The sequence below is a fragment of the Podarcis muralis genome, chromosome 6, assembly GCF_964188315.1.
Source record: "Podarcis muralis chromosome 6, rPodMur119.hap1.1, whole genome shotgun sequence".
In the NCBI taxonomy this organism is placed as follows: domain Eukaryota; kingdom Metazoa; phylum Chordata; class Lepidosauria; order Squamata; family Lacertidae; genus Podarcis; species Podarcis muralis.
Window position 1 is genome coordinate 48,100,696 of NC_135660.1, and position 12,726 is coordinate 48,113,421.

Below are 12,726 nucleotides of genomic sequence, written 5' to 3' on the forward strand. Positions count from 1 at the left end.
TTTTTTGTAATTGTCCTCAAATTATAGTATCGTATACTGGCTATGATTTCACCAAATTGCATCCTGTTAGCTGCCCTAATCACGCTGTGGGGAGAAAGTGCAGGATATAAAATCTTGCAGTGCTGATAAAGAATTTGCCAGAGACACAACCCTAAGAGTACTGCCAACTTGTAGTGTGATAAGGTGAAACCCCATGCAACCTTTGTAACTTGGCAAAAAGAAGGGGGGATCACAAGAGGTAAGCACAGGAGACACACAACAACAGCCACTTGAAAAGCTTGGCAAGTGCACTTTGATGAAGTGGGAAAAGTCACTCACCTTGATTTTATCTTGTTATACCTGTTTTGCTGTATGATGTATTGAATATGGGCCCATGGCCGTAATAAACTATCACTCACCTTGCTTGGGCAGCACCTCCCGAAATTTTAATTCAGACATTCTTCTAGTGCCAGAATTGAAGAACCACCACCGCCAATCTGTCTAGGACTAGAAATCATGGGATTATTGAAAAGGTGAACATTGCATTCCTATATTCCCCTTTCCTCCCTTAGTTTAAAGCAGATAGGCAGCTGCCAAATCTGACTTCAGCTGATCCAGGATCTTCATAAGGCGGAGCTGCCCTAGAACTTGCTTAATGAATGTTAGCTCGGGCCTGTTTAAGCACCTGCTGGAGATGTTTGGGAGTAACTAAACAACCTCGCCTTGCAAATGCAAAACCTCTGAGGAGCAACTGCACTGCAGAGGGTTGGACTAGATAGCCCTTGGGGTCCCTTCCAACTCTACACTGGGAGAAAAAGTTGCACTGAATTTTCCAATATCCCGTTCGGGGGGGGGGGGCATTTTAGTACTAGGAGAGGAAGAGAAAAAACTTGTTTATTTCCCCACACCACGTGCGATTTTTCTACGTCCCCCATCACGTCCCGCCTTACCCACCGCCATCCCGCACTTTAAAAGCCCCAAATTGAAAGAGTTCCTCCTTCCTCAGCGCCCCTCCCTCCACATCCCTGCCCCCAAGGTCCCTCACCTGCCTTGCCTCCCCGCTTCTATTTGCCGGGCTCAGCTGCTCAACCCGCAGCGGGGACCACCATAGCAGCCCAAAGGCACGGGAACCGCCTCAACCACCCGCGACAAACACTTCTGGTTCCGCGTCGAACTCGTGGCTCAACCGACGCACGACGGAGCACCATAGAGATCCCAAGGAAGAGCGGTTCCCTCGCTTTGGAATAAGGCATCTTCCCCGCACGCGGTGTTCAAACGGCAGCCGGACGTTTTCCTTTTCCTCAAGCCTCTAGGCCAACCGCGCCTAGACGCCTTTATTATTGGCCGAGAGGGCAGTAACGTCTTCGTTGCTACTAGCAACCAAGGGGCGGGCGGTGGGCGATGCGATCCGCAGGGGGTGTGTGTGAGCGGTTGTTCCAAGTGTGACGCCGGTTGCGTTCCATCGGGACCCGCCGCCCCGCCCTCTCTCGCGTTTCCTGGTAGACTTCGACTGACGGAGACAGTGCACTGGGGCGTCTGGGGCTGCTCGGAGACGCTGGAATGGAGCACAAATTGATGTAAACACATATAGCTTGCAAACGGCCATCCGGGTCAGGCGTGGCTTAGTTCAGGAGAGCCTCACCCTGGCCCTACTCTCTAACACTTGTTCCTGTTAGGAGTTTTTCCAAAAGGTTCCCAGAGCCCCATAGCATGTGCAGAATGCCCTTCCGCTCTGTTTCAGCGTGCAATCGTGCGCACCCTTTTCAGGGGACACTGGCTAACTTCTGAACCCAGGGTTGCAGTTTTAACATGCTGCAGTGGATACACACATTCCCATTCTTGCCTAACCCAAGAACTCACCTCCTACCTAGAAGCTAATGCGGAAGTAACATAGTAGACAATATTGATACTGTGTTGTTGTTGTTTTTAAAAATAATTCTGTTTTGTCCCCTCCCTCTTAACTGCAAATTTAGTTTTATTGTTTGCATTGTCAGGATTGCTTTTAATTTTTGTTGTGGTTTATATTTTTATATGCAAGCCACCTTCAGTTTTACTTTATTGTGAAAATGTGGGGTATAAATGTCAAATAAATAATAAATGCAGCATTGTATTTTGAGGGTAAAGGGACCCCTGACTGTTAGGTCCAGTCGCAGACGACTCTGGGGTTGCGGCGCTCATCTCGCTTTACTGGCCGAGGGAGCCAGCGTACAGCTTTATGAAGCAACAAATCCCAGCTATAAAAATATCCTTCATTATGTATTGGCAGTAAGTGTTCTTACTGAATGATTTCTGAATGATTTTGCAATGTCTGAATTGTTGTTATTTATTCAATATCTTACCTGTGGTTCACCATAAGGTCCCAGAGTGGGTTTATATATATATATAACAGTTTGAAAGAAAATGGTGGGAACGAAGAATGGCGCGGGTGCCAAAAAATAAAGTTTTTCGAAAGCAATATATTTTAGCTCAGGTGTTCTGGGCACAAAATATACTGTGTAGCCCTTCCATGCAGTGGGATCACCTTTTGTTCCTCTGGCACACCTTGTTGCGAGGAAGCTCCCATCTTCAGTGCTTAATGTGGAGCTTTCTATTTCGCTGTCCCTGCATAAAATTTATAACTCCGAAAAAGGCTCTTCTGAACTGATGTACAGAGCAGTGGCGTAGCATGGGGGGTGCAGGGGGGGCCGGCCGCACCGGGCGCAACATCTGGGGTTAGGGCAAATCCACAGGTTAGGGGGCGCAAATCCACATGTTAGGGGGCGCAAATCCACATGTTAGGGGGCGCAAATTACTTGCCTTGCCCCGGGTGCTGACAACCCACGCTACGCCACTGGTACAGAGTTCATAACAAGCTGTGGACTTGTTCAAGGTCTCTCCCCCCCCCCCCCAGTTTTCTATTATCTTTTCCTAGTTGAACTCATTAGTCCCAAGACATAGTCATGTGTTTTCCCGCCTTTCATTCCCACGCATGTGGGAATCAAAGGGAGTTAATTGGTTCTGGCTGCCACGATGGCAAAATGTCTCTCCAGTAGACATGTTAACTAATAATGAGCAGTATGTCCCTTCTGGCAATTTAATCTGCCTTGATTTTAAACTAACAGTGTCAGATTACATGGGAAAAGGAGAACAAAAGACACCAGCTTTTGAACTTAATTCCGCAGGAGTGGAGTTTAGTCTGCACACTTTTGCCTCTGTGTCCCTGCTCTTTCACTCCCCAAATTTTATAGAGATTTTGTTAACTCGCTTTGCAGCCTGTGGATGTGGGTGTGTTTTGGAGGAGAAATATAACTCTCTGTGTTGACTTGATAGTTCAAAATGCAATTGGCTGGTTTCCATTTTCAAAACCTCTGGGAATTACTTCAGGGATTCATTATCTTTAGCTTTTAAGAGAGTTGTATTATCTTTTGTCGGGGCCTACTTTTGTTGGGGCTTGTCAGTCTACTGATGACCTGGATCTGTATAATAAACTTGGTAACATATTCCTCTTTTGATTACCAGCCTGGCAACTACCAATGTACATTTGGGATTCTGTAAAAAGCTCAGAAACCGCTTTCGCTAATGAAATGCCTTGTCGCAAAATGCGCCTAGAACAATGGGAGTTTCAAGCACTGCTTCAGACAGGTGTTTATTGTGGAACTGGTGCTCCCCATGCATGGAAATGTTGTTGGTTTTTTTGCCATACCCACACAACAGTGCCATTAAAACACCAGCCCATATCCCCCCACATTCAATCCAGATTTATCCTTTGCAGTGGAAACCCAATACCACACACACACACACACTTTTTTTAAAAAAACAACCACCCTGTTGCCAATAACTCATTTATGATATTTCACCAGCCTGTTTAAATATTAAGCTTCCATCTGGAAGCATTCTTAGTCAAAAGCTTTTCTATAACAGCGTAAGAATGTCACAGATTTTATTAAATTAAATCGTAATATATTTGATATCAGATGTTGCCTCACCCTATGGTAAAAATATGAAATATTTAAATAATTGACCATTTGTGTTCTTTAATAATACTTCAGATCTGATAGCTGCTACCCAAGGCAGGTGATCTCACCTATCTAATGGATGCCGCAAGATTTTTAACACACCCTCTTCAAGCACTGCACTATTCAGTTCAGAAAGTTTCAGTTTCTACTTGAAAACTTTTCTGTAGAAAATGAATGACAGCCTTGTCAGTAACTTGCAAAGGGCGAGGCTGTGTTTTATTTCCTGTCTTTGTGCAGTTTGTGCCAAAGACGTTTTAAGTTGAGTTTCACAAGAAGACGAAAAATGAGTGAGCTGTGCCAGTTTGTGAGGTTTAAAATCCTCTGGCATTTATAATGTGTGTGGGCTTTTGGAAGCCTCCTTTTTGTACCTACTAAGATCATGAGGAAATTTTGCATCTGCTATATAACATGGGACAATTTATTCTCATGGGTGCTCAAGAATATCCCTTTGCTGGAATTTTCTGAACACGTCGAAGATAACTTTTTGGTTTGTTCATATCATACGTGGTAGCATAGATGACTGGTTTCATCTAGACAGAAATCCATGTTTCCCACCATCCACATCCAATGTCCACTTATTATTTGCCCATAATTTAAGTTCATTCACGGGAATAAGTTTGCATGTTTGTGGGTATAAACAACTCTGGTTAATTGCACAGAGAAACCAGTGCTTATGTAACATGAATGTTACATGTTAATTCCTACTAGGTATCATGTTACCTTTTTCATTCATTTATTTAAATATATCCAGTGCTATTTTTATAGAAAAAGATGTGCTGGAGCTCAGTATGAACACCTCCCTTGTTTTCTTATAATGGCAATAGAGCCCACCTGAGAGGTGCTGAAACTGAGTTCTGGCTGAAAAAAAGGCCTAAATATATCTATGCTGCCTTTCATATGCAATAGCAAGGTGGTGTGGTGTGGGGGGCAAGGCCAGAAGCAGTGGCAGAGGAAGAGGAAGAGGAGTGCAGGGGGAGCGCACCACCCCCGGCAGCACGATCCTGGTGGGATGCCATCGCGGCTGCCCCCTGCCTGCGCTGGGTGCCATGCCCCTGTAGGTGGCACGGCACACCCCCGGGATGCACGCAAGCCTCACCCCCGCCTGCTCTCTGCCCCCTGGGTGTCGGAGCATGAAGCTCCGCCACTGGCCAGAAGTACAATGAAATTTTAACTCAGAACAACAAGGGAGCTGCAGAGTCAACAGCAAACAAGTTAAAACCCACCCAGCTTTGCTCCATTGCTCCATCCATTGTGGCCTTTTCCTACCCACCTCTCCTTCTGGCTCTCCCACCCATCTGAAATCGGACTAAGGGCTTCATGCACCCTTGGAATACAGGCTGCCCACCCCTGCTTTGGACAAACCTTCCACATTTTGCAGCCCAGAACTGAGCCCCACTAAATGCAGTTGGACTTTCTTGTTAGGAAGTACACTGGAGTCTTTAATCTTAGGAAGTAATAATCAAACCGCCTCTCATGGAGGGGGCACACAAAGAATGGCCTCAGATCAGTGCTTTTTTCTGGGGGCACTCAAGGGTATGCACCACCAGCACCTTTTCCTTTCAAATGTTAAAAGTGTGACACTGTAACAGCTTTGTGTTGAATACTGGTACCTTTTTTTCTTTAGAAAAGCATTGCCTCAGATGATGATGATCACAGGGTCCGGGTTGGCTCATGAGACGAGATTCTGACAATGATACTCTATTGAATTTCGTGGACCCTGTTACAATTCCATTTTTATTTTTGAAAATCTGCTCCTAGATTTGTTGAAATCATTCTGCAGCTATTGATGGTGAGGCGTAAGAACATATACGGGGTGATTCATAATGCAGTATACAGTTTCAACGCACTATAAAAAAAGAAGACTATAATATATCTTATGTTATCTGTAACAGAATTGTAGGGGAATGTTTAAAGTTTTTTTTAGAAACAGTCACAGATACATTTTCTGCTTGGAGGTCCCCCCCCCCCCCCGAATCATGATCAAAAATGCCGTTGCACAACAGTTACGGATTCCGTTCTGCTCAATTCAAGAACACAACACGCCTTCTCCAGTGCAGATGCAGCCATTTTGCCTGACTAGCCTACGTCAGTTTCTGACCAAACTGCGGGAGGCAGTGGAAGACAGGAGTGCCTGGCGTGCTCTGGTCCATGGGGTCATGAAGAGTCGGACACGACTAAATGACTAAACAACAACAAGCCTACGTCACTTCCCTCAGTAGCAGAACACAAACTTTATGAGTACATTTACCTCACGGTTCGCAGTTGTGGTCCGTGTTGTCGCCTGTTACTGTTTTACAGCATCTGGAAACTATACTTCATTATGAATCACCCTGTATTAAGCCAAGGTTTTGAAGTCAGTGTCTCTCTCCTTTCGTAGGAACACGCTTAAGAACTGTGTTCAGTTCCTGAGGTCCTCCTCACTGTCCTTTTGCCAACAAAGTATGGCGGTTAGGGACAAGAGAGCGGCCCTTTTTCGGAAGTGACTCCATCCTAAATTATAGAATAGCCTCCCAACAGAGGTTCATCTAGCCCTTTGCGTCTTGCTTTCTAATGGACTTGTAAGTCTTTTAAATTTCAGCTTCCTGCTTCCCCACAGTAGCCAGCCATATGCTTCTGGGAAGCGCACACAGCACCATATGAAGCCCCACCCTGAGAAACTGGTATACCATCTCAGAAGCGAAAGGATCACTTGGATTATCATGGCTAATACTCACTGATAGATGCCCTGCCTTTCGAAAGCTGCTCTCTTGCTAAACAGAGAAGTTCTGGATCAATGTTGTGCCTCCTTGAAAAACATAGAACAGTTGTTTGATTGCTCTTGAACAATCACTATTCCCTGCAAACACCGCCCCCCCCCAAAAAAAATACAGGGAAGGGAAGTTGGTAGAAGAGACACCAGTTAGTCAAGGAAGATGTATTTTCAAATACAGTATTGAGTAATTCATGCAAATTATTAATGTGTTTATGAAGAAAGGTGCTAACAGATGCAAATTAGCTGTGTTTCTAATAGCGTGTAGGGAGATCTTTAGGCTCATTCTTTCAAGAAGGTTAGTAATGCAGAGGACGATGCAATCACCTCTGGTCAAATGGGGAAGGCTAAATTTTGAAATGACTGGAAGACTTCAAATGTGTAGACCTCACTAACACTCTTCCCAGGAAATCATGGTCAAAAAGACATTGATGCGTCAAATACAATATATATGAAAGACTGCCCTCTTGTGGTCTCAGATATAATGACTGCTGTTCCTGAGCAGAATCATACAAGTTTTCCAACGTTTGGAAACTGTTGCCTGTTGATAAATTGGAACAACTGTAGGAATGAGCATTGGCAATCACAAGCCATGCCACTGTCATGTGTTGGTAAAAGAGCAGCAGCTTTCATGCATCACAAATCAGCCCAGAGACAAACCACATTGAGCAGATTTTGTGATGCATGGAAACATCTGTTGTTTGCAGTTTGGATGGGCTGCACAGGAAGAGAGTAAGCAAGAAGAGAGAGACACCCTTGTGTGATTTAGAATACAATACTATACCTAAAATCAATCAGATGAGGGGGCTAATGGATTTGGTGAAATCCATATTTCGCTGGCCAAATACCAGATACAGTGGTACCTCGGGTTACATATGCTTCAGCTTACATACGCTTCAGGTTACAGACTCCGCTAACCCAGAAATAGTACCTCGGGTTAAGAACTTTGCTTCAGGATGAGAACAGAAATTGTGCTCCGGTGGCACGGCAGCAGCGGGAGGCCCCATTAGCTAAAGTGGTGCTTCAGGTTAAGAACAGTTTCAGGTTAAGAATGGACCTCCGGAACGAATTAAATTCTTAACCCGAGGTACCACTGTATTTACCACTGAATCGAAGCAAATGTCAATCTGCAGAAAACCCGATTGACATTCAGTGAAACCATTCAGTGGTTTCCCTGGGGGAAAGCAGCAGGACAAGTGGAAGTATGAATGAGTCCTGAAACATGCCAGCAGAATGGCTGAATTGGATTGGAGTTGTGGACAGGACATATGGTAAGTGGTTCTGAAACTCTTAACTTGGCTGTCTGGCTGCCAACATTTGCTGTTTCAGGGCTGAAATCCAGCAGGTGAAGCATTTCCTGGCATGGAAATGAATTGATAGGAGAAACTTCACCTTGTAAACTTCTGCCTGCCAAGAGCAGGGCTATTAAGAGGAAATGAGCTCTTCAAAAAAACAAAACCACACTTGGCAGCAAGGAGACACATGACTGCATTGTATACATTTGGCTGAAGAAATTGCATTGCTAAACAGCTAGTGTCATATGAAGAAAATGGATGACTTTTCCTGTTTAAATGTTTGGAATCTTTTGGGTCTCATCAGTATTGTCCTCCCTCCCATCTCCTAGCTTTTTGCCTGTGTGGTGACTTACATTTCCATGATTAATTCAAGCCATTTTTTCCCCTCTTGAAAAGCACTAAACTGGGAGGTTTAGGTGGTTAATTCTATGCAGTACCTTCAGAGATGCAACAGTGAGATCAGAAATACTTTATTGGAGGCAGTTTGGGGTACATTCATGATCACAGGGTGTCCCAAGGAAACAGTCTATTTCTGCAATGTTGTTGTGGTGGTTATGCAGGGAAGGCTACAGTTACTTTTTTAAAAGTTTTAAATTGTGCTTTAGGCTGCAGTTCTAAACACATTTACAGTACTAGGAAGTAATTTCCACTGAACATAGTGGGACTTATTTCAGGGTAAACATGGGTAGGGTTGAACTGTTAGGCATGGAGAATAGAAGAGATATAAAACATCCTCCTTGTTACCGGTTTTTAAAATTGTCACATTGTTAAACAATTAATTAAGGCTTCTATGAAATCTATGCAAAACCTAATGGTTGTTACTATTGTTGCATGGGAATTTAGTTTCAGATCTCTGCTTCTTCTTGTGAAAAATCATACCCCACATTTTTTTTTTTTTTTTTTTGGGGGGGGGGAGTGGGGGAGGGGAAGATATTTTTTTTTTTATTAAGGATTTTCTTGTTTTACAGAAGTGTAGTGCCTCATATATATTTTTCCCCATGTAACATTTTTACAAATCCGTTTCATTTGTTGAGGCATTAGGGGGAGAAGAAAATAAAAATAAAAATAAAAAAGGAGAGAAAAGAGAAAGGGGGGTGGAGAGAGGGAAGATGGATAAGGGTGGGATTGGGTGGCAGTGTTTCTATTATGTTTAATGTGTGTAGAGTTTGGTGTCAGCGTGCTTGTGTTGTTCACTTGTGTTCCTTTGGTGGTGAGAGAGGTTGGGGTTGGCCTAGGGTGTGATTGTTTGCTTGTGATTGGCTGTGGTGATCTTTGTTTTCGTGTGTGAGTGAGGTGGGTGGGTGTTTTGGATCAGGTTAGCCATATTGATTTGTATGCTGTTGGTGGATTATTGTCATTGTCCTGTTGGGCTGTGTGTGTGATAAAGGGGAGCCATACCGGGGTGAAGGCATCTTCTTCTGTTTGTCCCCGTGTCAGTTTCAGTTTATTAGTTAATTTTTCTAGTAGGGCTGTTTCCCATACTATTTGATACCATTGGTCCATGCTTACTCCTGACAGGTCTCTCCAGTGTCTGGTTATGGTGTTTCTGGCTGCTGAGAGCAGGTGGGTTATGAGTTCTTTGTGGTGTAAATGGGCATTGTTGTCTTGGAAGATGTTTAGTAGGGCCAATTCTGGGGTGGTGTCTATTACTTGCTTAGTTATTTTACAAATTTCTTGTATGGCTGTTGTCCAGAATAGTTGGATTTTGGGACACTCCCACCACATGTGGAAGTATGTGCCTGTGGAGGTGCACCCTCTCCAGCATTTTGGTGAGGTTCCTGGGTGTATTAGCGCTAGTTTCCTTGGTGTTAGGTACCACCTGTAGGTGAGTTTCAGTGTGAGTTCTTTTCTTTTCGTTGATATGGATTTAAAGGGGGGTTTAGACCACATTCTGGTCCATTGAGTGGGGTTTATCTCATAGCCTATGTCATTCTCCCATTGATTTTTGATTGCGTCTAGGGGATTTGCGAGATTTTGGAGTAGTATTTTGTATATTGCGGATACCATCCCTTTACCGTTTCCCTTTGTTGTTAGGAGGAGGTTTTCGAAGGTTGTCAGGGGCCTAGTTGCTGCTGATTTTACTGTTGGGTTGTTTAAGAGGGCATGTAGTTGGTGTTGTGTTAACCAGGGCATTTGGGTGTCTTCTAGTTTGTCTTGTATTTCTTGTGTTGACAAGGGTTTGTTATTTTTATAAAAGTCTATTAGGCGATACAAGCCTTTGGTTCGCCAGGTTTTTATCTTGAGGTTTTGTGCTGCATGGTGGAATAATGGGTGGTACGCCAGGGGTATTAGTGGGGATGGGGTTGGGGATAGTTTGCCTATTTGTGTTTTCCATGCTTTGAGCATGGTCTGTGTGTACCTGTTAAGTGTTGTGGGAATTTTCTTTAGTTTGTTTGGGAGGAGTGGGTATGTTGTGGTGCAGGTGTTTTCAATTGTGTCCTTCTCTAGGTGTACCCATTGTTTTGTCTCATCTTCTAGTATATATGGGATTATATGGCGTATTTGGTTGGCGTTGTAATATGCTTCTATGTTGGGGATTCCCCATCCTCCTTCTGAGGTGGGGAGGTGCAGGTATTTGGGGCTTATTCTTGGTTTTTTATGTGAGAAGATGAAAGAGTGTAGTTTTCTCTGCCAACTGTGAAGTTGGGTTGAGGGGATCCAGATTGGGAGGGTTTGGAATAGGTAGGTTAGTTTTGGGAGTGTGATCATTTTGATCATGGCTATTTTGTCTGAGAGAGTGAGGTTCATGTTATTCCATCTCTTTAGGTCTTTGTTAATTTGTCGCCACAGGGGCTTGTAGTTGTGGAGGTATAATTTATTGAGGTTTCTGGTTATTTGTACCCCTAGGTATCTGAACTTGGTGTGGCAAAGTTTTATTTTGGTGACCTTCGTGAGTTCTTTTTGGGTGTGAGGAGGGGTGTTGAAGCACATAGCTTCTGACTTTGTGAAATTTACCTGTAGGCCCGACACCATTGCAAATGCGTTGAGTTCTCTGATTAGGGAGGTTGCTGTGCTTATGGGGTCTGGTGTTGTGACCATTAGGTCATCTGCAAAGAGCCCTAATTTATAGGTCCTGCCTTTTATTTCCACTCCCTTGATGTCTGTGGCTGCTCGGATGCGGATTGCTAGGGGTTCCAGAGCCAGGATAAATAAGAAGGGAGACAGTGGGCATCCTTGTTTCGTGCCTCTTTGGATAGCTATAGTGTTAGAATCCATATTGTTAGTTCTGCATTTTGCTGAGGCTTGGGAGTATATTTGTTTGAGGATTTGTAGGAAGTTGGGGCCAAATTTCATGTTAGTTAGTACTGCTAATATGTATTTCCACTCCAAGCAATCAAAGGCTTTGAGTATGTCTAGGGACATAATTGTCAATGGGAGTTTGGTTGCCTTGCTGTGTTCGATCAGGTTCAGTAGTTTCCTGATGGGGTCTGTTATATTGCGGCCAGGGACAAAGCCAGTCTGGTCTGGGGCTATTAACTTGTGTAGGAAGATTTTTAGGCGGTTGGCCAAGATTGATGTGAATATCTTGTAGTCTTGGTTTATTAATGAGATTGGGCGGTATGATTCTACTTTGAGGCTGTCTTTTAGTGGTTTTGGGATGGAGACTATTTTGGAGTGGGTCCAGGTTTTGGGGATGGGGCCTCCTTTTATGATGTCGTTGAATAGGCGGGTCATGTAGGGCATCAAGGGTTCTTTGAATTTCTTATAGAATTCTGCTGTGAAGCCGTCTGGGCCTGGGGCTTTGTGTGGTTTCAAGTTTTTGAGGACCGCATCTATTTCCTCTGGGGTGATAGGGCTGTCCATGAATTCCCGCTCCTCATCAGTTAGGGTAGGCATGGTCAGTCCTGCTAGAAATTTTTTGATTTCCCTCTCTGGTGGGTTATGGGAGGTGTATAGGTTGGAGTAAAATTCTGCAAATTCTGAAATTATTTCTTTGGGGGAGAATGTTATGTTGCCGTCTTTTTTGGTGATGCAGTGTATTCTTGTTTTGAGTGCTTTTTTCCTACATCTATTTGCTAGTATTCTGGAGTTTTTCCCTCCATATTCATAGAAACGTTGTTTAGAGTATAGAATGTTGATCATTGTTTTGTTGATTTCTAAGGAGTCTAGTTCTCTCCTTTTCTGTTCTATAAGTTTGAGGAGTTTTTTAGATCCTGTTTGTTTGTAGCGTGATGAGAGGGCTGTGATGTCTTGTTCTATTTTGCTAATTTTTGAGGAGGTTTGTTTTTTAAGGAATGTTTTCTCTTTTATGCAAGCTCCTCTGGTGACCGCTTTCATTGCGTCCCATAGGAGGGGGGTTGTTGTATTGTTTACATCGTTTTCTTTGAAGTAGTTTTGGAGGGTTTTTGTGAGACTCTCTCTAATTTGTTTGTTTGTAGTTAGGATGGGACTGAAGGACCAGGATGGGGTGGTTTGTGTTCCTTCTCCTATTTTAACAGTGACTTCTACTGGGGCGTGATCTGTGATTTTAATGTTACCTATGTTTGTTGATTCTACTGAGGGAATCAGACCCTGTGTGAGTAGAATGCTGTCCAGTCTGGACACTGTATCATGGCGTCCCGATTGGAATGTATGGCTGATGTCTCCCGGGTTTTGCTCACCCCAAATGTCATAGAGACCCCTGTTTTTTAGCATTTTTAGTAACTTGTAAGAGTTCCTGGTTGTTGGGGGTTTCCTTCGGAGGAAGGTTGCCCATGGGGTTGTGGGG